The 27,757-nt window shown below is 51.2% G+C and overlaps 1 protein-coding gene across 10 annotated transcripts in view; it reads right to left on the bottom strand.

Annotated features, from left to right (window-relative positions):
- MPRIP (myosin phosphatase Rho interacting protein) overlaps positions 1 to 27,757 on the bottom strand; it is a 145,723-nt gene that overhangs the window by 72,481 nt on the left and 45,485 nt on the right. The window contains exon 1 of one of the 10 annotated variants that reach the window (XM_055386002.2): positions 3,088 to 3,211. The exons of the other annotated variants lie outside the window; for them this stretch is intronic. The gene's annotated coding sequence lies outside the window, so the exon portion shown is untranslated. Of the gene's footprint in view, positions 1 to 3,087; positions 3,212 to 27,757 lie in introns of those variants that run through there. 10 annotated transcript variants of the gene reach the window in all.

Raw genomic sequence — 27,757 nt, 5'->3', positions numbered from 1 at the left:
TCTTGTTGACCCCATGAGTGTGGGAAGGCAAGCCTCTAAGAGCCAGAGGGAAACAAGAGGAAAGTAAGCAGAAATATGGTGAGAGGCTGTTTGGCGTTATCATCAGGAGGCCCTTCCTTCCAGGCAGCTGCTGTTACAGAACCAGTTGCACGTGAGACCTGGGTGAGAGTCTTCCCTTTATCCCCCAATCCCTCATTCAGACCAGAAAACAGAGACCCAAGAAACAAAGGCTTTCCCCTAGGGCAAAGAACTACTCCCAAAATCTCAAGGTCAGAAAGGGGATTTCAAGGTGAAACCCGACTTCCCCCCACACCTGAGGTCCTGAGACAGCATGTTTCACAAACTCATCCAACCAAGGCCCACAAGGAACACCACATTCACACCATGATGAGCACACACACAAGTGCACACATGCACATGAAATGGAAAACGGTGAGTCAGTATTTCTACCATGTGCACTGTATTTATTATTTTTTCATATGCACTGTGACCCACTTAAGGAGTATGAAAAGCTTTGTCTGCAAACTTTGGGGTTGAGCGGTCGCCTTGCTCATCTGCACTCTGGCAGGGACAGGCAGCTCGGCACGTTCCAGGGAGGACACAGGGAATTGCCTTGCAGTAGAAGCAGGAAGTGTATTCACCACTTCCTGGGTGCTCACTGTGGCCAGGCCCTGAGTAGCTACAGGTACTGATGACAGCTTCAGGAGGCAGGCACATCATTGTTCTGACTTTCAAATGTACAAGCTGGGGCTCCAAATGGTTATGGGACGTGGCACTCTGTGGGGCCACCCAGAACAAGTCTGGTCCTCTCTGACTGGCACCCTTGCCCCTCTCTCCTTGGCATCTTTCCTCCCTGGACTTAACAATTGTTTGCACAAGGTCATGCCTAAGTTTATCAGAGAAACTGTAGGCAGGGCTACCCAGCCTGGACCACGTGGAGACTCGCCCAGCACGGCCCCTGCCTTCAGCCTGGCACTTCACTGAGCTATGGCCTGATTAGGCAGCGCCCAGGCAGGAACACCACCTCCCTCCTCCCTTGGGCTGGTGGGCTGTGCTGCAGACATGGTCTGGCTGCTCGAGCCAGGTCTAAGGAGAGGCCCCTCCTTTCTTTGGAATTCAGGACGTTGGCTCCAGAGTTTTCTCAGGAAGGAACACAGCCCATAGGGAGCACCAGCTGAGTTCCTAGGCGCCCCCGGAACCCACATCCTGGGAGGCACAACACAGGAGCAGGGCTCATGGGGGCTGTGTGGCTGGCTCAGGTCAAAGGTGGTCTCCCGGCTCTTCTTGCTGCAGCCAAACTGCTTCTAGGAGCCCGATCTAACAAATCACAAGCCCCTCTTTTGAGGAGGCGCTGGTGACTACCCCAAAGGCCATCAAGTGTAGAAAGGGCACTTAACTCTTGGCCCAAAGTCCCTCTGGGGCTGCAGACCTCCCCAGGGAGCAGCACTCTCCACAGACAGATATCCCCAAAGCCCAAGTCCTCTGAGGAAACTGGAAAGAGCCGCAGAAAAGGGGTCGTGATCCCATACAGGCCCAGAGTAAGCAAAGCCTCTGCCTGGCCTCTGTGCCACAACTCAGAGAAGTGTTAGGCCAACCACGCCTAGGGACTGACAATGGGCCTAGCAGGTACCCACCAGGCAGAACTCCCTTCCCCCTTCCCAGTCGTCACCGCCAGTCCTGGTGTACTCCACAGTCCTCATGGTTCAAAGGGCAGTTCCACAATCATCCTCCACACTGTAGCCTCCTGAGGCTGCATGGAACAGCCCCTAGGCTGGGCTGAGCCCTCATCCCAATGCCTGTCCTCAGGTGTCAGGTCTGATTCCAGGTCCTATCACCTCCTTGGGAAGGGAGCCATGATTCTGCACTCTTCCCCACCCTTCAGGTGTCCCACATGAAACCTGCATGCTATAACCTGGCAGACCCCAGAGAGGGTCCTGCAACCCCAGAGGGACTTCGGGCCAAGAGTTGGATGCCCATTCTACACCCGATGGCTTTTGGGGTGGTCCCCAGCACATCCTCAAAAGAGAGGCTTGTGATTTGTTAGATCAGGCTCCTAGAAGTAGTTTGGCTGCAGAAAGAAGGGCCGGGAGACCACCCCATGACCTGGGCTAGCCACACAGCCCCCGTGAGACTCCCAGGACCTTAGGCAGCTTTGGCCAGCCAGGGCTACCTAGGCTGGACCTACAGCACAGGCCAGGGAGACCAGCTCATGGGGCTTCCATCAGCCCAGGACAGGAGGGAGAGCTGGAGCCACAAACCACTGCTCTCCCAGCTGTTTCCCTCTGCAGAAGTTCTGAGATCTAAGGTAGACTCTGAGCAATCTGTTTTCAGAGCTCTCTAGCCAAGAAGAGCCTACCCTTGGAGTCAAGTCCTAGCTCTGCACTCACTAGCTCTGTGATTCTGGGCAAGTCGCAAATTGTGAGCCTCAGTTTCCCTAATGTAAAATGGTAGTAAATATAGGCCTCGTTTTGATTGTAAAATGGTGTAGCTATTGTGGAAAACTTTAGTAGTTCCTCAAAAAATTACAGTTTCCATATGACCCAACAAGTTGATTACTGGATATATACCCAAAAGAACAGAAGACAGGTACTCGAACATGTACACAAATCATATCGTAGCAGCATAATTTGCGATAGCCAAAAGGTGGAAACAGCCCAAATGTCCATCAGTGGACAAATGGATAGACAAAATGCAATATTCATACAATGGAATATTATTTTATTCAGCCATAAAAAGAATGAAATCCTGACACATGCTCCAACATGAGCAAACCTTGGAAACATCATGCTAAGTGAATGAAGCCAGTCACAAAAGGACACACACTGTGTGACTCCATCTTGGTGAAATGTTCAGAAAAGGCCAACCCATAGAGAAAAAGCAGAGGAGTGGTTGCCAGGGGCTAGGGGAGGGGAATGAGAAGTGGCCTAATGTTTTGGCCTAGAGATTTCCCTTTGGGGTGATAATCTACCCCCTTCTGTCACAAGACTACAAATGATACTGCACAGCTGAAGCAGGACTCGAGCTCAGGCTTGGGATGGCACACCCGTGCCACCTGCTGCTTCTCAGTGCACATCACCACTCTCCTACCAGGCAAGGGTGGTGGTCAGAAGACGATGGGTTCAACAACTTTCCTCGAATGCTTGGGAAGGAGGGAGGACAGTGTCGGGCATGTTCCGTCTTCTACCCTGTGGCAGAGAGGCAGGGCTCAGCAGACTGAGGAGCTCTGGGCATCATGGGCCACCGTCTTCTGCAAGGGGAGGGGGCACATCCTCTACTCAGAGACCATGGCCATCTACTTGTGCTAAGATGGCTGATAAGGGCTCTTGAAAACAATGGACCAAGCCGAACGGTCAATCCAAAGGCAGCTGAGTACCGTGCAGATTCTCCCTGTGCCTCTCTGGCCCTTGCCTTGGGGCCCTGGGGAGCACCAGAGGCTGGTTTCCCAGGCCACATTCCAGGGGAGAGCAGGGTCTGCCCCTCTGCTGAGCCCCAGGCTGACAGCACCTGGCCCCAGACACTACCTGCAAAACATTTCTGACCCCTCTCCCCAGCTGCAGACGCATGCGGGGCAGGCCCTTTCCCACTGCCCACCAATACAGACTGGGGACTGGCAGGACGGAGGCCTCAGACCTGTGATTCTGGGAGTTCCGTGGGAGGCTTGGCTAGATGTGGCCAGCTGGGAACACCTGGTACACAGTGAAGAGGCCCATGGGTTCTACCCTCCTAGGCACAGCAGCGCTGGGAGCCTCAGAATGGTTCAACAGGAACAGCCCCAGAACCATTCTTCATGAACATAGATCCGGCCAGGCCAACCCACAACTCGACTGCTCCAACAGCTCCCAGCCCAAGCTCTGCTCCCTGCACCAGTTGCCCCACCTTGCCTCCTGGACCTACTTGCTGGCCTGGGAGACCCACGGTTACCCGCTGCACAGAGCAGCCTCCTTTATCACTGTCCTGCCGGAGAGGCCTGCCTGGCACATCTCCCCTCCTGGATCATTGTCCTGTGCTCCCTGAAGGGAGTCCCTGTGCAGAGGCCATGGCCCACCCACAGGTCTGCCCAACTGCTCTGCATACTAAGCCACAAGGTGCCTGATAAAACTCCTTGTATTTACTCTATACACCTAGGTCAGCACCTTCCAATATGTGCTTCAGTAAACATTTCTGAATGACGGAACAAGCCAACCCTGCTAGATTTATATTATAGATTTAATTATAAATATTTGATTTACTTATATATGTAATAGATACGTTTTATTTATAAAATAGAAACCATCATTTTAACCAAAATCCCATATTCATTAAGGGTTAACAGGATGACATGTGTGCAAAGACCAGACAGTGGCAGGCTCTGCAGGGCGTGAGGTGGAGAAGCTGTCTGGAAAGAGATGCAGGCTCCTGAGGAATGGCCTTTGCATGATCAGCACCTAGGCCACCAAGGCCATGGTGTTGGTCTGAAGCCACCACCCCAGCCTTGGGCCAATGACTCTGCTGCAACCAGCAGATGGTAAAGTTGTGAGATGATGCTGCATGACTCCATTTACATCAAACGTCCAGGACAGGCCAATCGATAAAGATGGGAAGCAGGAGGGGAGGAGTGGCGGTGGCAGCTAAGGGATGCAGGGTTTGTTTGGGAGTTGATGAAAAATGCTCTGAAATTAGATTGTGTTGGTGGTTGTATAACCATGTGAATATCCTGAAAGACAATGACCTGTACACTTCAAACAAAACAAAACAGAACACTGCACAGATAACAGGGAGAAACCACAGGCTCAGCAGCAAGCAGGCCAGGCCTTTCAACAGGCCTTCATGGCTCCATCAGGAGAAAGAGCTCGCCTCCCTGCCAACCCAGGCCTGGAAGGCCCTCTACACCCCACCTCTCCCTAACGTCTGGATGTGGAAACTCAGGCCCAGGCTTCCTAACTCCTAGCCCACCACAGCATGCCGCCTCCATCACAGAAGAAGCAGGAACCATGCGGTCAGGGCCAAAATCCCGAGGCCCTACCTTTCCTTCCCTCTACTGGAATGTGACAGTGGGTGTCACCGCAGATGCAGAGCTACCGCTCCCATCCCAAGTAGGCCCTCTTCTAAGATTCAGCTCTGGCCCCAGAGACAGTGCATGCTTTCTGAGGCATTCATGGATTAGCAGGATGGGGCCTCCAAGATGTGCAGCATCTGCTAATGCCAGCAGCAACAATGCAGTGTGGGCCTCACCCCAGCCTTGGTGCTGCAGTGCGTGGGCTGGGCCTTCTGCTACAAGTGACTTTGTGGGATGCTGAGGAAATGACCCGTTCAGGGCTTTCCCAGGGGCATAGTTAGAACCACTAAACTACTTTTTTTTTAATAGAGAAAATAAGAAAACAAGGACCCTTTTCACTTGCTGCCAAGACCAGGAAGTTCCTCCTCACACCTGCTGTGCCAGGCTGGCCTGCTGGCTTCGGCCGCTGCCTGGGCAGCGAGATACCAGGGCCCCCACCAAATGGCCAAGGGCCCTCTGCCAGAGGAGCTTCCCTTGAGAGCCCTCACCTAGTTAAGGCCCACCTTCCTCCTAAAACTGTTGGGCGGGGGGGTAGATAGGAAGAAGGTGGGAGAGGCATGGGAACTGGGGAAGAACAGCTTTTCATCCCCCTCACCCACCACAATGGTCAGCTAGCAGGATCCACCAACCAAGAGTGACACTACACCATATGCAACAATGAACTTGAAATGGAGCAGATACCTCAATGCAAGAACAAAGGCTATAAAATGCACAGAAGACCAAGGAAAAAAGCCCCGTAACACTGGATTTAGCAACCATTTCTTGGATATGACGCCAAAAGCACAGGCAACAAAAGAAAAAAAAAAAAAGATAAACTAGACTTCATCAAAATTAAAAATCTTTGTACATCTAAGGACCAAGAGAGTGAAAAGGCAACCTAGGGAAGGGAAGGGAATACTTGCAAATCATATATCTGACAAAGTATTAGTATCTAGAATAAACAGCTCCTAAAACTCAACAACAAAAAACAATTAAAAATAGACAAAGGATGTGAATATACATTTCTCCAAAGAAGATATACAAACGGCCAAGACACACATAAAAAGGTGCCTGACATCATTAGTCATTAGAAAATGAAAGTCACCTAGCACTTCAGAAGGCCAAAGCAGGAGGATTGCTTGGGGCCAGAAGTTTGAGACCAACCTGGGCAAGATAGTGAGACCTCATCTCTAAAAATAAAAATTAAAAAATAAATAGCCAGATGTGGTGGTGTACTCTTATAGTCCCAGTTACTTGGGAGCAGGGAGGATCCCTTGAGCCCAGGAGTTTGAGGTTGCAGTGAGCTGTGATGGCACCACTGCACTCCAGTCTGGGCAACAGAGTGAGACCCTGTCTCTTAAGGAAAAAAAAAAAAAAGAAAAGAAAAGAAAAGAAAATGCAAATCAAATCAGCCACAATGAGATGCTAGTTCACATTCACTAGGGTAGAGGTAAGTTAAAAAACAGAAAACTGTCAGTGTTGGTGAGGTCATGGAGTAACTGGAACTGTGGTGCAGCCACTCTGGAAAGCAGTATGGAGCTTCTTCAAAAAATTAAACTGGACTTTATAGATTTGCTGTTTCATCCAGCAATTCCACTTGTAGGTATATACCCAGAGGAACTGAACACAGGGACTCGAACAGATACTTGTACACCCACGTACCATGGCAGCATTATTCACAATAGCCAACAGGTGGAAGCAGCTCCAGTGTCCACCAATAGATAGATGAATAAACAAAATGTAGTATGTACATACACTGCCATATAATTCAGCCATAAAAAGGAATGAAATTCTGGTATGTGCTATACTATGGATGAATCTTGAAAACACTATGCTAAGTGCAATAAGCCAGTCACAAAAGGATAGATACTGTATGATTCCACTTACATGAGGCACCCAAAGTACTCAAATTGATAGAGTAGAATGGTGGTTGCCAGGGTGAGAACAGGTACTGGCAAATTTCTTTTCAAAAATTCTGTACCTGACCTATACCCCAGCTACCTTTCTCTGGCATTTCTGTCCCTGTCTTCATAGAAAACAGACCCTTTAGAGCTATACCACTAGTGATGGACTCAGATGGGGAGGGCAGGCAGGGATACCAATCAGTGGAAGAAGAGACTGCAGGACAGGGCCAGGAGCCGTCTGCAAGGGCAGCCTCAAGTTGCCACCCCCCAGGGCATGAAACAGTTCCAGCCCCAACCCTGGGGAGTCCCCAAGTGGACAGCTCCCAAAGCTCATGAGAGCTAGTTAGACCCCAAGTTCCATCCCAGCTGTCTGAGCTCGGAGGGCCGCTGGGAAACAGCCCAGGGCTGACGATGCCTCACTGGCCTCCTGTGGCCAGGGAGAAAGGACAGAGTGAGTTGGCTGTGTCACCAGCAGAAATGCCTAGCCTCTCCCAAGGCCCGCGTGCTACTCAGTGGGGATGGAACGCAGTACAGGCACAGCCTGAGGGCCGCCTCATCCTCCCTCCCTCCCCCTCAATGCCACCGGCTGCGCTGAAACGCCTTTGTCCAGTGGCACCAACCCACAGCCCAGTTGCAGCCCTGTCCTCAGGAGGCTGTCCTCCTCCCGCAGAGCTGGGCTCCCCTTAAAGGGGCAGAGGGGAGGAGGCTGGGAGTAAGTGGAACTCAGTTCATGGGAGCGATGAACCATGCACATGATGGTCCTGAGTGAGCCCTGCAGGAGCAGACGGCAGGAGCCAGGACTGTTCCACGTGCAGAGGACAGGGGCAGCTGGGGAGGGGCTGGGGCTGCGGGGCAGGGCCACCATCCCCCAAATCCTTTAACTCCATGGCATCTACTGGACATCAGGCTTGGGGTCACAGTGATGAGGAAGACATGGTGCCTGCCACAGACTTCATGATCCAGGGGGAAGAGAGGACATACATAGCCGCTGTGAGATGGGCACTTGTGGGATGCAGGGGCAAGGAGGCCGGGTTTGGAGGATTCAGATGTCTTAAAGGCGGCCCCAGGCACAAGGCTCGAGACTTGTCCTGGGAGATCCCGACAGAGAGAGCTAGGCCCAAGGAGTGGGAGGGCAGAGACAGAGCTCAGCTGGAGATAAGAAAGCGCCGTTACCCAGGACTTTCACACAGGCATGTTCTGTCCCGCAAGTGTGAGGTGCATCACTGCCATCGCATACACAGGGACACCAGTTGGAAAAGCGCAGCAGCATGCCCAAGGTGGACCACACTGCCCACAGCACCCGCACACCTCGTAAATATTAATATTTACCCAACACCTGCTCTGTGTGGTGCCGACGACTGTCATGCGACAATGAACAGAACTGATGAAACCTGGCCTGGACGGTTGCCCTTCCAAGCAGTCGGGCAAGCTAAACAAATGCCAGAGTGGGTAGCATGTAGGGAAGGGCCTCAGTGAGAAGCCAGCAGATATGGTGGGAAAGGCCTCCTGGGAACAGAGAGTGAGTGGGCAGTGCTGGGGAAGGCGGCCCACTTGAGGGAGACTGGGCACAGGTCTGACCAGACATCACACTCAGGAAGGTAGGAGACTGCCTGCTGTTGGTACCACCCGTAACAGCTGAGTCAGTCCGCAGTTCCCACTTGGTCCTGCTGCCTCGGTTTAACAGGCAGAAGAGTCTGAACAAGTCCTACAACAACAGAACATGCGGTCCCAAGAAGGACGCTGGCTTCACTCTCCACAGCTATTCCCCAGCATGGTCTCTCAGGGGCCACCCGTTGCCAGGTCTCCCTCCTCAGCAGAAGCAGAAAACAGAGACCCCCCTGGACACATAGGCCAGCAGGCAGGTGCCCAGGCTGCAGGGGAGATGGGAGAAAGCCCCTGGTGAGGCTCCCTGCTGAGCCCCCACTTCCTAGCTTTCCTCTCATGACCTGGGGCCCTGGTCCTGCCTCAGGACACCTGCTGGGGCCTTCATGGCCAGGGTGCTGGTCTTCCCTGTCCTTCAAGGGCAAGGCCACTGGCACCTGCTTTCCAGGTCCTTCTTAGCAGCCTGGCCTACAGTGGCTTCCTCTCTCTTTGAGTCTCTATGGTACTTTTTTTTTTTTTTTTTTTGGTACTACTCCTTGTGAAACAGGGCTCTCCCACAGACACTGTGCCTAGAGGTTTTTTTTTTTTTTTTTTGGTTTTTTTAAAACTTTTAAAATAACCTTTTAATTTCAGAATAGATTCACATTTACAGAAAAGATGACAAGAGTGTGTGAAGAGTTCTCCTACACCTCTCACCCAGTTTACCCTGTTATTAATACATCAGTGCAGTGCATTTGCTACAATGAATAAACCAATACTGACCTGTTATTAACTAAAGCTCACACCTCAATTCAGCACAACTTGATTCAGGTGGCCTCAGCTTGCATCTACTGTTCTCCTCCTGCTCCAAGATCCCACTCAGGACCCCACATCACATTAAGTGTCCTGTCCCCTGAGGCTCCTTTTGGCTGCAACAGTTTCTCAGACCTTCTGTGTTTTGGGTGACCTTGATGGTTTTGAGGAGTGCTGATCAGGTGTGTTGTAGACTGCACCTCAATTTGGGTTTGTCTGACGTTGTTCTCATGACTAGACTGTGGTCATGTGTTTAAGGGAGGACAACCATAGAGGTGATACCCCTTCTCTTCCCATCCTTCCAAGGCTTCACGACTGATCACTGTTGATGATGACCTTAAGTGCCTGGCTGGGGTCGTGCCTGTCAGTTTCTCTGCTGCAGAGCTGCTCCCCACCCCTGTGCTCTCTGGAAGGAAGTCACCACTCAACACGGAGTGGGGAGCTATGGCCATCTCCTTAAGTAAGGAGTAACTGCATAAATAACCTGGAATTCTGCACAGGACATTCTGTTTCTTCTCTCCCATTTATTTATTTCTTTACTAAATGATTTCCTTATGCCAATACGGACTTGTGGATTTTATACCTTGGATTATAATTTGCCTTAGTCTGTTTTGTGCTGCTATAAGGGAATACCTGAAGCTGGGTCATCTATAAAGAAAAAGAGGGTTATTTGGCTCACAATTCTGGATGGCTGGAAAGTTCAAGATTGGGGATCTCATCTGGGGAGGGCCTTGTGCTGCTCTACTCAGGGTGGAAGGCAAATGGGCGCTGGTGTGTGCAGAGATCACATGGTCAGAGAGGAGGGCGGGAGTGAGAAGGAAGCTGCCAGGCACTTTTTAACAACCAGGTCTCCAGGAAACTAACAGAGCAAGAACCCACTTGCTGCCCCCACCTAGGGCAGGGCACTGATCTACTCATGAGGGATCTGCCTCATGACCCAAACGCCTCCCAACTAGGCCCCACCTCCAACACTGGGGAACACATTTCAACGTGAGGTTTGGAGGGGACAAACATCCACACTACACCATAATCCAACATTACAGTATTTATTTTGTTGCTCAAAGTGTTCCAGCTTTGGACACTGGGAGCTTTTCAGCCGGCTCCCATGTCCCCCTGACACACCCCCATCCGCACGTCCGCATGTGCACCTGTGCAGCCTCAAAGCACTTCCTGGCACTGCAAGGTGCTTCATGTACCTTTAGGGTATATTTCCTGCCCCAGCCCTAGAATTGATCATTTCCTCCAGAAGCCCTGGTTTACTTTTATTGGAAAGTGCCATTAAAAATCAAGATCTGGATGGCAGGTGTGCTCATTGTTTCGCGGGTCTCACAGCTTCTAGGCCCTCTCCGCTAATGGAACAAGGAAATAGAGGTGTATATAACCTGGGCATACCACATATCTATAAACACTTCTCTCTGTATCCTTATGTATCTTTATTAAAGTCTCTATCAACTAAACACACTAGTACCTCCGTGGATCAGTCTAGCCTCCTTCCCTTGCCTGCCTGTTCCTTGTCACTGTGTGCAACAGTGGCTCCTGCCACCTGCCGTCCATTTACTTAACTGTTGAATCCCAGTACACAGGCATGGTGGTCTCAAAAGTGTCAGTACTCGTGTGAGAGAACTGCTTCCCCTTGCACACAGAGCCTATGTATGGCTCCTCTGGCCTCTTGGCTTGCAGACTCCACTCTACTGCAAAAGTGCACACTCCCTTTTACACCACTGTCTGGAAGTCCCTCTGGTGAATTCTCAGAGAAGAACCTGCAACGGTGCCCCATATACCCACGAGCTCAGCAGTGGGCAGAACAGATATTGACTGAATATTTTATACCTTCGGCATGAGTTTTTGAGACCTTTCCAAGGCATGTTTGGATAAGAAGGGAGGGGAACAAAGTGGCGAGGGTAAGGAGAGGACACAGAAGGAAAGGGAGAGTAGGGGGCTAAGGGCCCTTCAGCCTGTTTGAGCGCTTTCAGAAATCTGCGCACCACAGCCGGCAGGAGAAGTTGCACTGGAGAAGAGGCAGTGCTAGCACACAGGTGAGCGGAGTGCTGCCACTGGCGGCTTCAGATGGAGCTTCCTGTGTCCCAGCTTGCCTGGTCTCCAAGTCTGCCTGAGCCTGAGAGGGAGAGGGCGCTGCCATGCCACATGGTGTAACTGCCTTTTCTGCCCAAAGGCCTGCCAGGCAGATCTAGAGAAAACAAGCTGCTGTTTGCTGCAGTGAGACTGAAAGCAATGCAGCTGTGAGGCCCATAACATTCACCCGGCCCCACCCCCAGCACCCTCCCGGTCACCCCTGAGGGATCTACAGCAGGGAGAAGCAGCTTCAGGGGGCCCAGACCTCTCTAGAGGCTAGAGACAAAGGCCAGCTGGCTTAAAATGGAAGGTTTTAGAGCTTAAAGCAATGGTTCCAAACTTCTGCTGAATAATGTAATCACCTGGGAAGATTTCAAAATAGAGGTTCTATGCCCAGAGAGAGACTCAGATTTAAATTCTCAGATGTAGGGCTGGGGCATAGGAATTCTTAAAAGCTTCTCTAGTGATTCTAATGTTCAGCCAAGGCTGGGAACCACTGCCTCAAAGGGAGACCTTGAACTATATTTGATGCCAGAGGCTTGGCTCCAATGGCTGTCTGTCCCAGGCTGGCCACCCAGCTGTATTAAGTCACTTACAACTTTTTGCTGGGCCAAAGAGGGCCTGATGAAAGCGAAGAAAGACAGAAGAGTGTGGAGACAAAATGCAGCTGTAAAGAGCCTGCTGGCAGTGGGGGTGAACGGACATGCTGGAGCTGCGATTATGATTCATAAAGTGCTTGGGGACAGTACCCTGAAAGGCCATGCCAGCCACAAGAAAACGAAACCCTCAGGCGGCCTGAGGGACAAGGCAGGAGGGAGGGCCATCCTTCTCCAGCAGGCCTGGGAAAAAGGGAGAGGTGGTGGCTGTGTCAGGCAACTGCTCTATCTACAGGGAAATGGCCCTTGCAGGTATGTGAGGCCGGACATGTGGCCAGGGCTCCGGGCAGGCCCCTGAGTAGCGAGCAACCTCTGCAGCCCTGGCCCTAAGCGGGCATACCATGGGTTCTCACACATGCACCTTCCTGCTAACCACTTACAGACCCAGAGGGCAGCAGGCAAGCACAGAGGAACCCATGCAAGCTGGAAGCCCAAAGGACTTCAAATCACCTGCTGGGGAGAAACTTAAGATTCCAAACCAGCTAGAGAGATGGGAACTCAAGAACAAGCTCAATGCACAACAGGAATCTCTGGGTTTCCCCCGCCATCAGGGTCTCAGACACGAAGGGGACAAAGGAGGGTAGGGATTGCGCTCTAGCAGGGGATGTGCAGGACCAGCCTGGGCCTGTGTGCCAAATCCACCTGAATACAGACCAGGCCACAGCCCTCCCTGCTGCCCCCCCAGGACACTGAAACTCCAGAGGAAGCTGCTGCGTGAGATGATGCAGGTGTCTCCCTGCACCAACAGTGTCAGGCTCACAAGGCACCTGCCAGCCCCAAGCCTTCTAAGGACAGGTCTTGTGCCCAAATGCCAGATGCTGGAGCAACCTGAATAGCACCCAGCCTCTGTCTGGCTCCTTCTCCCCACATCTACCCAAACCTGGCAGCAGCCTTGAAGTCCCCGCCCTGCCCAGGCTCTGAGGCTCCTTCCTGAAGACTCTTGTCTTCAGTGACTCTTTGTCACTGGGAGGAATTGGGCCTCCTGGCTGTAAGTCCAGAACCCTGAAAGAAGCTCTCTGGTGTTCTCAGAACTGATTCACAGAGAAAACCCACAAACACCAATCCACCCCCTCACTCTAAAGGGAGGGGCAGGGGGCTAGAGCCCATTAAATCCCGACACCCTCCAGGCTACGTTTCCAAAGGACAGGAGCAGAAGCTAAGAATCGACCAAATGTGTTGTAGATAAAACTTTCCTTGAGAAAGGGGTATGACATTAAGTTCCTCTTTGGCTTATTTTCTGCTTCCAAAGACTTCCCCACCCAATAAAATAATTATTAAGAACTGAGATCCTCTGCCAGCATTCCAGGAAGGCCAGCATTCCAGGAAGGCCAGCATCCGGGAAAGAAGTCGTTATCTTGGATGCTCTCATCTGCCTCTCTCCCACTGGGAATTCCCAATCTGCTTCTCAGAAATCCAACTTGTTATGGGAGCTCTGCATCAACAGTGATGTTTGAAGACCTATCCTTCTAGCCTGCCACTCCCACCTTGTCCCTCCAAGGTTGGGAAAATGTAGTTGGTCAGTTATGATGCCATAGTGGTGATTTCCTTCCATGTGTGGCGTCTTTTTTCCTTGTGTTCAGCCCTGACCCACCCATCCTCTGAGACTGACCTGCCTCCCAGACTAAACAGCTCTGCATCCCGGATCTCTCCAGCAGGCCTGGCCAGCCTTCACCAGTCAAAGCCACTGAGGGACTCAGGAAGATCCGGTTCTGGAAGGAGGAGAGGAAACACTATGTGGATTCTGTCTGGTGGGCACTGTCCAGGTCTCAAAGCACCAAGCTCTGTGGAGGGCAGGCTCCAGAGCACTCTTGCCGCCCTCTCTCAGAAGTGGTGGAGGCTCAACTCTTTCAAGATCACAGGTTCTGCCCACGCCAGGCATGGTGTGTTCCTGCTGCTGCCTGCCCAGGATCAAGTCCTCTGGGCAGAGGGGCTTCTACAAGTCGACCACAAAGAGTGAAGCAGCAGAAACACCAAGACACAGACTCCCTGGAAAAGACCAAGAGTGTAGGAATCCAGTTGCCTTTCACCCATTCAGTCACTCAGTGGAAAACGGGGTACTGAGCACCTCTGCTGTGTTGGACGCCGGCAGGGATGAGAGAGACATGGTGGTGAGGCCACCCCGTGCCTCACTGCAACACTGCAGACACTTCACCCTGGACAAGCTCCCACACCCACCTGGAGATGCCGTGCTCTGAGATCCCTCAAAGCCACTGAGGGACTCAGGAAGATCCTGATCATGGTACTGGCTACACAGGTGTGCTTAGTCTGTGAAACTTCATCAAGCCGAACCTGGGACGCACGTTTTTTTGTCTTACGGCTTGCCACAATAAAAGGTTTCTTTAACATGCCTCCCTTTGAGTGGCAGATGTCCTATATGGGGTAGGAAAAACTATTTTAAAGATCAAAACCTTAACCTAATCCTAACCCTAAATAAAGATCAAAACTATTATAAAGATCAAATCCTTGAAAGGAAGGCCCTGCCTAGGCCACCAGGCTGGTAATGGCTGAGCTGGAATTAGGGCCCAAATCAGACCCCCTTCCCATAGTCCTGGAGTCACACTGTTTCCAGGGAACAGCCCTCACTGAAAAGTATCTCATTACAGGACTTCAGATAATCAGAGACAGCGTCTCTCACACCACCACCAGTGAGTGACTGCCTGCCCTCCTCTGCCTCAGTGGCCTGACTCAGTGGCCAAGGGACCCATCCATCTCTGAGGTGAGAGCTTTCCTGTCTTGACTGGTCTCCAAGACAAGGTGAACAGGGACCCCTACCCCCTTCTTAGGGGGCGAGAACAGTACTGCCCCAGTCAAGAGGAGCACGGGGGAATGGAGGGGTCCCCACCCAGTTTCAAGACCGACTCCGCCTCCCTAGGACTATGGATGTAGAAAGATATGTGACCCCACAATAGCAATGGGCAACCCTGGACTCTTAGGAGACTGTTGGCCAGAGAGCAGCAATAGGGGCTGCCTGGGGGTGCTGGCTGAGGCCTGCAGTGAAAAAGCCCAAGAGCATCCCTGTTGGGCCCTCGACCTGCCCCACCACGAGGGTGGGTGAGACACGCTGTGGGACAGCAGGCAGTGCTCCGTGCCCTGGGAGAAAGCGATGCCCATCCCAGGTTCCATCGAATGGAATTAGTGCCTACTTGAGGATGAACAACGAAAGTCTATTTGTAGGCTTCTGTGTGCGGTTTATATAACCCCAAAGTGGGCTGTGACAGGGAAGACAGGAGAAAGCAGAAAACACGCCCAGTGGATACCTGGGACCACTCTACCAAAGCACCTGGAAGCAACAAGGCCCCTCTCAACTCCACCACATGCCAACCACCCTCCCTAAACCAAGAAGAATACCAACAGAGAAACCTGAACAAGTGCCCACACTGGGCCCCAGAGTGGGCTCAGGGAAATAATAAAGAGGGGTCTTAAGGACAAAGCTGGTGGCCCATACCACTGAGCCACAGGCCCACGCTTTTGTGAAAGATGGAAGGGAGACTGGAAGCATGGGTGCTCCGAAGGGAGGCAGCGGCTCCCTGCAGCAAGCTAGCTGGCACAGCACTGAGACCTCGTGGGTGGCTGAGGGGGAGGCAAGGAGCAGACGCAGCGGAAAGAAAACAATCGGGGCTCTGTCTCTCTGTGACACAGGACAGGTACTCTGCTAGCAGCCAGGGGAAGGTGACAGGGACAAAAGGAAGGACGGAGAAACGGTTCTGCCTTCACGGCTCCCCACCAGGCTTGAACACAGCCGTGGACTGGTCGGGAGGAAGGAAGGATGAAAGACACGGCCACCCAGCTGGCAGGAACAATCCTTGCCCACCCTTCATGTCACATCTCCTCAGGACACAGAAGCAATTCTCTACCAGGAAGGGGACAATGAATTCTGTTAGTTCACCAAAAACTCGCTCACGGCCAAAGGTTCTATGCAGCAGCACCCCACGGTCATGCAGCCTGGTACACTGCTGTATGCACATCCAGAAAACAGTCGCTCACGTCCACACATCAGGAGCGCTGGCACCATGTTAGATGGTGCAGGCACATGGTCACATAGCAGTGGGACGACTCAGACTCTCTAGGCCTCAGTTTTCCTCATCTGTATAATGGAGGTAAGCATGAGGCCTATTCCCTAAAGGCTGTCACAAGAATTAACTGAGAGTGTTTATGAGCACTTAGTGTCTGTGTCACATGAATATCTGACACAAATCAGACAGACATTATTCATTACCATCTTAGTTTTACTCCTGAGGAAATGGGCTCACACGCCATTCCCAGAGCCACCAGGGACACACAGAGTTCCTTTCCTTTGGGAAAAAGCTAAATGATGACTGTTCCCGAGAAAACACCCGGTCTCCCATCCTAGGAGATATCTCATTGCTAAAAAGGAACAAAGAGGCTTTACTCGAAGGTTTGGTTCTTTGGCTTAAAATAAAGTGAGGGCATCAAAAGTGAGAGAAATCATGTGCGAAGGGCCATCATCTGAGGCAGGATGTAGGACAGCATTTTTAAAACCAATCTGTTTTCCTGCAGAGAGTAATGCTTCCAACTTTTTCAATACTCTTTTCAGCCCCCACCCCTGATGTCCTGATATAGCAGATAAAAGGGGGAGATCTTATTAGGAAGGAACCAACATCAATGCTGACAACCCACTGGAAATTACTTAAGAGACAGAGCAGGGGCCGGGGAAGGGGCAGTTTTTTTAACAGCAAAAGCCTCTGTCTCCTGCAAAAACAAATCTGCTTTGGTCAGGGCATGAACTTCAGCTCTTTCCACATAAAAAGAGAAGGCCAAACAGAAGGATCAAAGCACAAGGTGAGCTGGTTAAGCTCCACCAGGACCTCCAATTAGGCAGCTTACTAAAAATAGCAGCCGCTGCTCCCAAAGAGCCACTGCAAGATACCCTCACGGCTGCCGGCCCTGGGGTCTGAGCTGCTTTCCCAGCAGTGCTGATGGGGACACATGGCTGGGGACAGGGCCAGCTCCTGGTGACAAGCCTGACCTCCTTAGCTTCACACGTCACCAATGCTTTTTTCCATACTTTCACCAGAGCGCATCTGACATAACCTCCTCATCTTACAAAGACCCCATGGCCAGAGAGTGGAAGTGACTTAATCTGTGGCTGCCTGAACTGCCTGGGCCTTCTGACTTAGTCCAGTACTCGCTCCACCACACCACTCTGCCTCAAGGGAGACAAGGCCTTGGCATGGAGGAAACAGGCTAGCTGTACCTGGAGGCTGGCACACATGAGTCTTCCAACCCCCAGCACTCTCACACTTGTGTCAAAGTACATGAGGCCTGCATGCAGCATCAACTCTTGGAGCTCATGCCAGACAGAAGTGGTTACAAACGGGATAAACAGAGGTCCACCCCCAGAAGGGTGCAGGTTTGGCTGGGTAAGGGCAGGAAGAAGAATTACATGGAGCTGCCTATCCACAGTGTCGACCTCAACGTTGCCCAGCAGGGCCCTAACCTTTCAGATGTTTCCTTCAGAGTCCTCTGTGGACAGGTGTCCACTAGCTGGGCTGGAACTGCAGAAGACAGGGAGGGTGGGTGTGCTGCCAGCAGATGTCACCTGGGCCACAGACTGAGGGGTACCTGTGTCAGCCCAGGCCTGGCCTCTCTTGGGGGTGTGCATACCAAGCACATGGGACATGAGACATGGCCATCTCACTACCTCCTTAATGACCCTGAGGAGGGGGCTGTCACCACTGCACAGGTGAGAAAGTGGCTTAGCCAAGGCTGCTCCACTAGTCATGGGTGGACCTGCTCGCACACTCCACACGTGCCCTGACGATCACCTGCCCCATCACAATGACCTGGCAGAGAAGAAAGCCTGACAGCTCCACACTGCACCAGCCCTCTGGAGGCCCAGGTGTCTCAGCACTGAAGGGGCAGCAGAGGGATTGGCTTTCTTGGCATCTCCCACAATGCCTGGCACAACATAGAGCACAAGGCAGGTGCTCATGTAGGCCAAAGGAGAGGCAAGGGCCTTGTACACTTGGGGAGCTGATGGTATAGCCCCCTTCCTGGCCCAAGGCCTGGCCTTGACTATGGGCAACGCAGACAGGAGTGGCCCATAAAGACAGGAAGGGAGGCTGGGTGCGGTGGCTCATGCCTGTAATTCCAGTGTTTTGGGAGGCCGAGGCAGGAGGATTGCCTGAGTCCAGGAGTTTGGGACCAGCCTGGGCAACATAGGGAGATCCTGTCTCTATTTTTAAAAAATAAAAAAAAATTAAAAAAAAAATGAAGATAGGAAAGGAAAGCCTAGAAGCCAGAGGACTACACCCACCTGGACGTTTCCTCTTCCTTAGCCCCCAGCTCCCTGCGGGTGACATTTGAGCCAAGGGTAAGCCAGCCCTCCTTTAGGCCAAGCCTGACCTCCTGGACATCAGGATGTAGAGCCAAGGCAGGCAGGCTTTCTGGGCATGGCTTGAAGGCAGCCCATGGCCTGGAAAGGGCACTTGAACTGCAGCTGCCTGAGCAGTCTGCAAACCTGCCACAGGAGCCACAGCAGTACCTACCCTACGGGCCTTTTCCGTTCTATTTCTAGAACTCTATCCTCAGGAAACAATTCCCCAGGCAGGAAAATGTATACACAACTGAAGTCCTCACTGCTGTCTACACTACTGTTTAATGTTGCTGAAGGTTTTTCTTTGAAGTAACTATATATATATATTTTTTTGTTTAAAAAAAATTTTTTTTTGAGATGGAGTTTCACTCTTGTTGCCCAGGCTGGAGTGCAGTGGTGCAATCTCAGCTCACTGCAACCTCTGCCTCCCGAGTTCAAGCGATTCTCCTGCCTCAGCCTCAGCCTGAGTGGCTGGGATTACAGGCGCCTGCCACCATGTCTGGCTAATTTTTGTATTTTTTAGTAGAGATGGGGTTTCATCCTGTTGGCCAGGCTGGTCTCGAACTCCTGACCTCAGGTGATCCACCTGCCTTGGCATCCCAAAGTGCTGGGATTACAGGTGTGGGCCACCACGCCCGGCCTTTTCTTTCTTAATATCCGGATATAACATTACTGAAATGTTAAACTCTGCTTCTTAACCAGTTGGCAGGTGTCACTGGGCCTGAGACCAGGAAGATACTTTATTGAGGGCGAAGCAAGGCTCTCCCTTGCTCAGAGGGCCACACAAGCATAGCAGGACATGGCAGAAGGTTCCCTTGCCTTCTCCCCAACTCTTATGATAAATTCCCTGAGTGAAGCAGAAGGGTGGCAGAGAAGACAGGATATAGCGCTCCACTGAGTTCTGGTTTAAATCCATAGTCATCCTAAAAAACTGTTCTTATTCTCCCCATTCTACAGATGAGGAAATTTAGGTTTAGTGAGATTGCAAAACTGTTCAAGGTTAGCTAATGCAGTGGTCCCCAAACTTTCTGGTACCGAGGACCACTTTTGTGGAAGGCAGTTTTTCCAGGGCCACAGGGAATGGATGGATGGTTTCAGGATTATTTAAGTGCATTACATTTACTGTGCACTTTATTTCTATTATTATTACATACTCACCATAATGTAGAATCAATCAGTGGGAGCCCTGAGCTTGTTTTCCTGCAACTAGATGGTGCCATCTGAGGGTGATGGGAGACAGTAACAGATCATCAGGCATTAGATTCTCATAAGGAGCACACGACCTAGACCCCTTGCATGTGCAGTTCAGAACTGGCTTCACGCTCCTATGAAAATCTAATGCTGAAAGAGGTGGAGCTCGGGCAGTAATGCTAGCTCGCCTGCCACTCACCTCCTGCTGTGCAGCCCAGTTCCTAATAAGCCATGGACCTGCCTGGGCACTGGGGGCCCCTGAGCCAACAGATGGCAGAACTGAAATACACACACACACACACACACACACCAATTTATGTATTTTCTGACAAAGTGCTTGAAGACAGACTAATCTAATTTCGTTTGTTTTGACTGGTTCGACAAGGGGGAAAAAGCTCAGCTTGAAATGAGCTGTGAGTCTGGCCTCTGTACCCTGGACTCACTGGGTCAGCCGTGCCATGTTCTCCAAGCCAGACTGAACTTGGTGATTCAGGAAGGGCATTGAGGTGCTCTGGAAACCTTGGATCTCAAGTCAGAATCTCTTTGGAATGGGGAAGGTAGGCTTCCAAATTAACGTGTTTCCAAGTCAACTCTAAATCTGTACCCTTCTATTCAACCCTCCGTCCAGGACAGCTATAGTGCAGGGTGGAGCCTGGTCAGAGCCACCAAAGGACCTCCAAAAGGTGGGCCTCCCCACCCAGCGCTATCCCAGGAGGAGACCACCACACAAGGATAAGTGTCCCCTTGCCTGCCATGAGTGACATCAGGTGGAGATGTCCCACCTGATTCTTCCTGGAAAACATCTTTTCATCTTTGTGCTTACCTATTTTCACAAAATTTATAATTTTTACAAAATTTGTACAAGACATATGTTAGTTTTATAATTGGGAAAAACACTTGGGACAGCAGACCATTTTCATGGCATCTACTCTCTTGCATATGACCACTCCTCTTGACTTGAGATCAAATCCAATCTTTATATATTTTTTATTGTCTACATTTTTTTAAAAAAAGAGATGGGGTCTCCCTGTCTGTCTCCCAGGCTAGACTGCAGTGGTGCAATCAAGGCTCACTGCAGCCTCCAACTCCCAGGCTCAAGTGATCCTCTGGCCTCAGCCTCCCAAGTAGCTAGGACTGTAGGTATGCACCACCACATCCAGCTAATTTTTAAAATTTTTGTAGAGACAGCGGTCTTGCTATGTTGCCCAGGCTGGTCTTGAACTCCTGGCCTCAACTGACTCTCCCACTTTGGCCTCCTGAGTCACTGTGCCTGGCTCTTGTCTACATTTTAGCTACAGGTTTGCTTCACTTTAAGGACTCTTAGTAGGAAAATTCAAAGTTGCAAGAAAAGTGAACCAAAGGAGGACTTTTCACATTTCCTCATGGGTTTTCACAAAAAGCTGTGACCGCCTATTAAGTGAATTTAGATGCAACTCAGTTACCCTATAGGGAGGTGCTGGACCCTACAAGGCTGCAGGACTGGTTGGCCCAGCAAGAGCCTGGAAAGAAGGGGATTGCAGAGGAAGGGGAGTGTGTCCAGGGGGGAGGGAGGGAGAAGCAAATGGCTTTCAGCTGGCTCTTCTCGGCTAGTTGCAATGTATGTGCCTTTGACATGGCTATTTTTGGGTTTCTGAGTAGGGGAAAATGAAAGAAAAGAAGCCTTTTGCACATCCACCCTTTGCCCTAGCCCACCCTCCTCCCTCCAAAGCCCCTCTAGGGGATGGTGGAAGCAGATCCTTGCGTATTCTTCATCCCCCACCCCACTACCCCCTGCTTTTGGAATATCTGTAGGCCTCACCCACGTGCTTGTCTCTTTATACAGAGCTGGGAAAATGTGGAGATAAATAAAGCCTCTATTAGGCAGGCATCCAATGCTGGGGGGTGGGGCAGGGAGGGGTCTGAGGCTCTGTCCCAATCTAGGAATGCCTGAGAAAGCTCCAGGGGCCTCAGGCAGCCTGGAGGTTGGAGGCTTCCCACAGACTCCTTTTGCCTGTGCTGACCAGGCGTGGCTGGGGCTTGGGAGCCCTGGGAGCCAGCTTCTTTCCCACCGGGGACCCACAGCAGGGCCTGGCTTCTCTTGGCCATCCCATATGCAGAGGGGAGAAAGGGGTTCTTGCTCTTTTCCCCTTCCTTCTTTCTCCTGGATTCCCTCCTCCGAGTGTGGGCCTGCACCAATGCCACGCCAGCCCTCCGGACCCGACAAAGGCAGCCCTACCCTTTCAACTCTGGAAACTCAGCCTTTCTTATTTATTCTGTTCTAATCCTGTCAAGAGAGGGAGATCTCATTTCCTCCCCTAGCCGAGGGTCGGGGGAGAGAAGTGGGCTCTGTGGGGACAGGCCTGGGTGGGAAGAGGCTTGCAGATATTTTTAGAGACATGGGAATTAGGCACGCAGGGGCCTTCTGGAGCTGGAAACAATTCCAGTCCCAATTCCAAAAGGCCAAATGGGTGGTGGAGAGTGAGGGGCCTTGGAGGTGGAGTGGGCAGGCGCAGGTTCTGGGGAAAGAGGTTGAGGCTGAGCGCTGAGCTCCCTGGAGCTGCTTTACCCTTTCTTCCTGCTGCCAGCGGTTTTCTCGCTTATCAAAAGGTGCGTGAATGCCACTACTTGGCATTGGAACCCTGGTGCCTGGCCCCAGCAGGACACCCCCAGCGGCCCACTCTTGGCAGAAGCAGCGTAGGGAGGCAACATGGCAGGTGGATGAAGGCCCATCACCCCCAGCTTCCTTTGCTGCTGGCTCTGGTTTGATAGCAGAAGAATGAAACGGGATCTAAAATAAGATTTTTTCAATTATCTGCAGGCTTCCAATGGGTCAGGCTACCTCGGTTCTCAAAGACCACAAACTTAGTCTTAAACATCTGTGTGGTGCCTCACTCAAAAAGCATCTCTCAACAGCCTCTGGAAAAGTCAGACAAATCTGGGGGTAGGATGTGGAGAAAGGAAAATTGAAAGGAAAGTGAGAGACCCTGGGTGCCTCCTGCTGCTGTTGGGAGTGAGCCAGTTCTGGACAGAGGTAACTATCAGCTGTCTCAAACATGCTTGCACCTCTGCACTGGCAACATTACTTCCAGGAATGTTCTCTGAAGCATCATATTAAAAAAGTAAAAATTTGAAAACAACTTGAATGTCCAGAAGTACAGAATAAAGGAATCAAATACAGCCACCCAGTGGAATGGGGTGTAGCTATTAAAGACCATGCATAGAAGGATAGGAAAGGAACTGTGAGATAGAATTTGTTTTGTTTTTTTAAGAGACAGGGTCTCCCTCTGTCACTCAGGCTGGAGTGCAGTAGTGCAATCCTAGCTCACTGCAGCCTGGAACCCCTGGCTTCAAGCAATCCGCCCACCTTGGCCTACCACAGTGTTGGGATTACAGGCATGAACCACCATGCCTGGCCAGAATATTCTTATTAAAAATAACTAGTTTATTTAAAAATTATTGTTTTTAGGTCTTACATAAGCACATAAATACACATCATAAGAGAATAGATACATAACCACAATATGAACCGATTTTTACCTCCGTGTGGGGTTTAACAGGCAATTTTGCTGCATGATTTTGTTTCCCCAAATTTTCACCATGAACTGATTTTACTTCTGACATTAGGTGGGGGAATCACTGCTTCTTCAGCCCCTCTGCTTTGGCTGATCCTGCCTTTTGCATGTGACACTCCCTCCCTGCTCCACACCCCAGAATGTTCCTAGATTGTTCTTCCCCAGGGAGTTGCAAGGCTGCCAGCCTGGCTACGATAGCCGGGCAGGCACGTGTGCCTGTCTCAGTGCTTATGCTCCCTGCGATGGCTGGCCCCTTGGTCTTCCCAGCAGCCGACGAGATTCTAGAAGACAAGGATGCTTTTTCATATTTATTTTCCACCTTTGAGCCCCTCTGAGGCACACAGCAAGGCAGCAACGGGTGAATGAATCCAAGCTCCCTTGTGGTTTCCCCAGGCCCCAAGGAGAGTCACTGGGAAGACATCTGGAGTGAGGAAAACGAAAATATATTAGTGCTCTGAGGCCCTGGGTAAGGACAGGGTTGAGCCCCAGATCTGCCTGATGGTATTGCTCAAGGCAGCCAGAGTATCAGCTGTGGAACCTGCCCAGTCAACAACAACGGTCTTATTGTTAGTCCCAGGTAGGTGATTGGGCCCCATCAGTAAATGGCCTTATTCACCAGAGGGAAATGAGATAAACTGTCTCCTCTCCCTCCAACCTTTCTGGAACAACAGTCATCATTAACCCTTGGGTTTCCAACCAGAAGAATCTGGAATTTCAACTATTTATGAAAGTATCTTTTCGTCATAAAATTTTCTCCAAGGAACTGGAGCAAATTATAGATGGTACATTTAATGCAGGATGCCAACACACACAGGTCCCCTGGCAGGCATGTGCGTTGACTCTGAGACACACACACACACACACACACACACACACACACACACACACACACCATGTGCGTTGACTCTGAGACACACACACACACACACACCATGTGCGTTGACTCTGAGACACACACACACACACACACACACACACACACACACCCTGCCAAGCACAAAGAGCTACACAGGCCCAGACCAACAATATGACCCACACAGGGGACAGTGTGGGAAAGGACAGGGAACAGTGGCATGGAAACAGGTGGGTACAAGGCAGGCACAATATGCCCATGATGGACACCAACACGTGTCGACAGGCTGCGGGCCAGTTTCTGACACACAGAGGGGTCTCCAGTTAAACACAGGTGACTTAACACACCAGAATGTTCAATTGCCTGCTAAAACCCTAATTAATATGACCATAAAGTATGTGTGTGGGGGAGGTATAAACTCTCAAGGATGAAAAGCTGGAGAGGAGACAAGAGCAGATATAAGATATCAAGTAAACTTTGAGTGGGAAGTGGCTGGATACATGGAAAGTGGCCTGGTGGCAAGGACGAAGCTTCCTGAGGACAGCTAGGAGGAGGCAGGCTGGCACTGCTGCAGACACCAGAAAGCTCAGGGCCTGGGGGCAGAAGGGACTCCAACAGCAGGGGCAGGGCTGAGAGCAGGAGAACTGATCAGCACCCGTACAAGGGCAGGCAGATCCCAGGGCTTGGCTCTGGCCAGAGAATCCTATATACTGACCAGCACGGAGGGTTGCCCTAGGAGGGCCCCTAGAGTCAGGGGCAGCAGGCACAGCTGAAGGGGCAGGGGAAGTAGGGGTGAAGGACTAACAGCAGGAAAAGTCCAAGAAAGTCTGCATCCTAAAAGTTGAGTCCCTCATCCCAAGCCCTTCTGCTGCCCACAGGTCTCCCTAGATTGGAGATGAGAGAATTCCTATCAGGGGAAACCAACAAGCCCAAGAGAAAGACCTCCTAAAACTGTCATTCTCCATTAATGGAGACGAGAGGGCTCGTACGTGCGGACATTCTAGGGTCTCTCCCAAAACAAACTGGTGCCCTGCCTGCCTGTCCTTCTAAGGCAAGGCCTGCCAGTCGATATTCCTACACGCACCCCATATACACACACAGCCTCCTTCTGAAGGGTCGCCACTCATTCGAGAAAGCCCGAGACCATAACAAACAGAAAGGGAACTAGGAGAATGAAAGTCAGACCAGAGACAGAATACAACTTCAAAATAACTGAAATGATTAGAGAAAGTACTGCATCCATGAAACACAAACAGAATGCTACAAAAGAGGACACACGGAAAACAAAAAACAAGCTCTAAGAAATTAAGAATTCAATAGGTGGAATCAGACCCCAACAGAAGGGTTAGAAGGCAAGGTTAATGTGATCTCAGGCACAACGAAGCCACAGAAAAAGACAATAAACTTAGAGAATCGAGTCAGAAGGACTAATAGCCAAATAACAGGAGTTTCAGAAGTAAAGACCAGGAAAAATTTTTTTTAAAAAATTACCAGGATGGGCACAGTGGCTCACTCCTGTAATCACAGCACTTTGGGAGGCCAAGGTGGGCAGACTGCTTGAGGACGGGGGATGGGTTGGGGCCGTAAGACCCTTCTGCCCCTGCGGGACAAGCCTGCCTTAGTGCGGCTGGTTGGAGGTAGGTCACAGCTGGGACAGCACAGTCCTTCAGAGCCTTGTGGCTCCAGGGAGTCTCTCTCCTCCTCCACCTGCTCTGTCCCTGTTCCTTCACCTTCGTGCCCCAAGGTCTTGGTCTGCAACACCATGCCTGTCTGCACCTCACACGTGAGAAACACAAAACCAGTCTCACCAACAAGACGACACTGCTCAAGGACAAGGAGTCTTTTCTGTCTCCCCACCTCCCCCTGGGGTTGAATCAGTGAACAGGACGCCGGGCGTCGTGTCTGCTGCGCTCTACACATTGAGGGGCTCAGCTTCCACGCTGACTTGAGTCACGGAAACCTTCAAAGCTCTGCAGTGTCAGGCTCCACGCTGCCCCAACCGGAGCAAAAGCCACTTCTCCATCGCCCCCAACTGTGGACGGGGCTGGCTCTTCCAGGTCCTTTCCAGCAATGACATTCCCTGATCCTGCTTCACACTGAAAACACAAATGCTCTGGAAGTGGGGTGATGCTGATACCCAGGTGGTGACTGTCATCCATCAGGGCAGTCTCTGGTGGCCCCATCTTCCTTTCCCCGTTTCTCACGCCTACACCTCACACCTAGCAGCAGCCCCCACAAGTCCTACTTAGCCCTGCTGAACTCCCCAGAGCTCAACACCGGAGCATCTGTAATCCCAGATACTCGAAAGGCTCAGGTAGGAAGATCACTTGGGCCCAGGAGCTCAAGGCTGCAGTGGGCTATGACTGCGCCACTGCACTCCAGGATAGGTGACCAAAAAAAACCCCAATCTCTAAAAAATAAAAAATGAAAGAAAAAGTCATCCAGATTCTGATCTAAGAGGGAGGCAGAGGAAAATGTGACAAAGAGGATAAGGAAATGTGATGACAGGAGCAAGAGACTGTAGTGGTGACAAGAAGAGGCCACGAGCCAAGGAAGGCAGGTGACCACTGGAGCCTGCAAACAGTGGAGAGGGGATTCTCCCCCGGGACCTCAGAAGGAAGCTGCCCTGCCCACAACTGGACCTTAGCTAAGTGGTACTCATTTTGGACTCTCAACCTTCAGAGCCATCAGAGAACAAAGATGTGTTGTTTTAAGCCACTAAGTTTGTGGCAACTTGTTACAGTGGCCACAGGAAACAAACACATCTGCCATGTTGTGTGCTGTGACCGGCACCTCCCACAAAGGAAGCCACCCTGGAGTTCGATTCTGACACACTGAGGGCAGATGTTTGCAAGTGACTGGTCCGTGCCTGTGTGTGGGCTGGACCAGCCCTCAGGCCAGTACGTGGCATAAGGTGAAGGACACCTCCTTCCTAAGGTCCCTGTGCTGCTGACCTGCATCTCTGAGATCCCACCAGTGCAACTGCTCTCCGGGTTCAGAGAGTTTTCCCTACCATAAAGAACATTTCCTTCCCGGCCAAAGAAAAGATTTTTCTGAAAAACAGTCTTGCAGAGGCCAGGAGAGGTTAAGACACTAACATACTACATTGCCTGCCAGAAGTGGTGCCCTACGTGGATCAGCTCATCAGACTGTTTTTGGACATTATATATTTTCCAGGAATGCCCCAGGCAAAAGACATGGCCAGGCAGGTGGGGATCTGAGTAGGGGGCAGAGCAAGGGGAAGCCTAAAAGGTGAGAGTGGAAGGGATGTGCCCCTGGGGGACTTTGCAGTCTGGCTCCATGCTGCCAGCCCTGTTTGTGCAAGTGTGTGAGCACTGCACAAACACGTGAAGACACTAGCACCAGCCATGTGGCTTTGCTTTTTCAACCCTAAATATTTTCTGTTCCAACTCCCATGAAATGATTTTTTTTGACACTTCTTTCCCCGCTGCTACTTAATTAGTTTCCTAACCAACTATTCCAAGCTTTCCACTTTCTTAATATCTAAAGTCATTTCTCTCTGTGTGGGAGGGAGACGCCCAGTGCATTATCACGAGCCTTCACGCTGCAGGGTACCGTCACAGCTGCTGCAGAGAAGTCCACCCACAGCTCTGAAGATAGACCAGCAAGGGTGCCAATCACAGCCCATCTTCCTGGCTGCCTCCCCAGTGGGGGTGTGGGCCACAGAAACCCCTTCACCCTCACGACAGCTCTCGCCGCTCCCATCACCTTCCATCACTGAAAGAGCTGTGCACATGGCAAAAGTCTGAACAGAGAGCACCTA

Source organism: Gorilla gorilla, chromosome 4 (genome assembly GCF_029281585.2).
Source record: "Gorilla gorilla gorilla isolate KB3781 chromosome 4, NHGRI_mGorGor1-v2.1_pri, whole genome shotgun sequence".
NCBI classification, from domain to species: domain Eukaryota; kingdom Metazoa; phylum Chordata; class Mammalia; order Primates; family Hominidae; genus Gorilla; species Gorilla gorilla.
The sequence above is the reverse complement of the archived record's forward strand: the minus strand, read 5'-3'. Positions and strand labels throughout refer to the sequence as shown.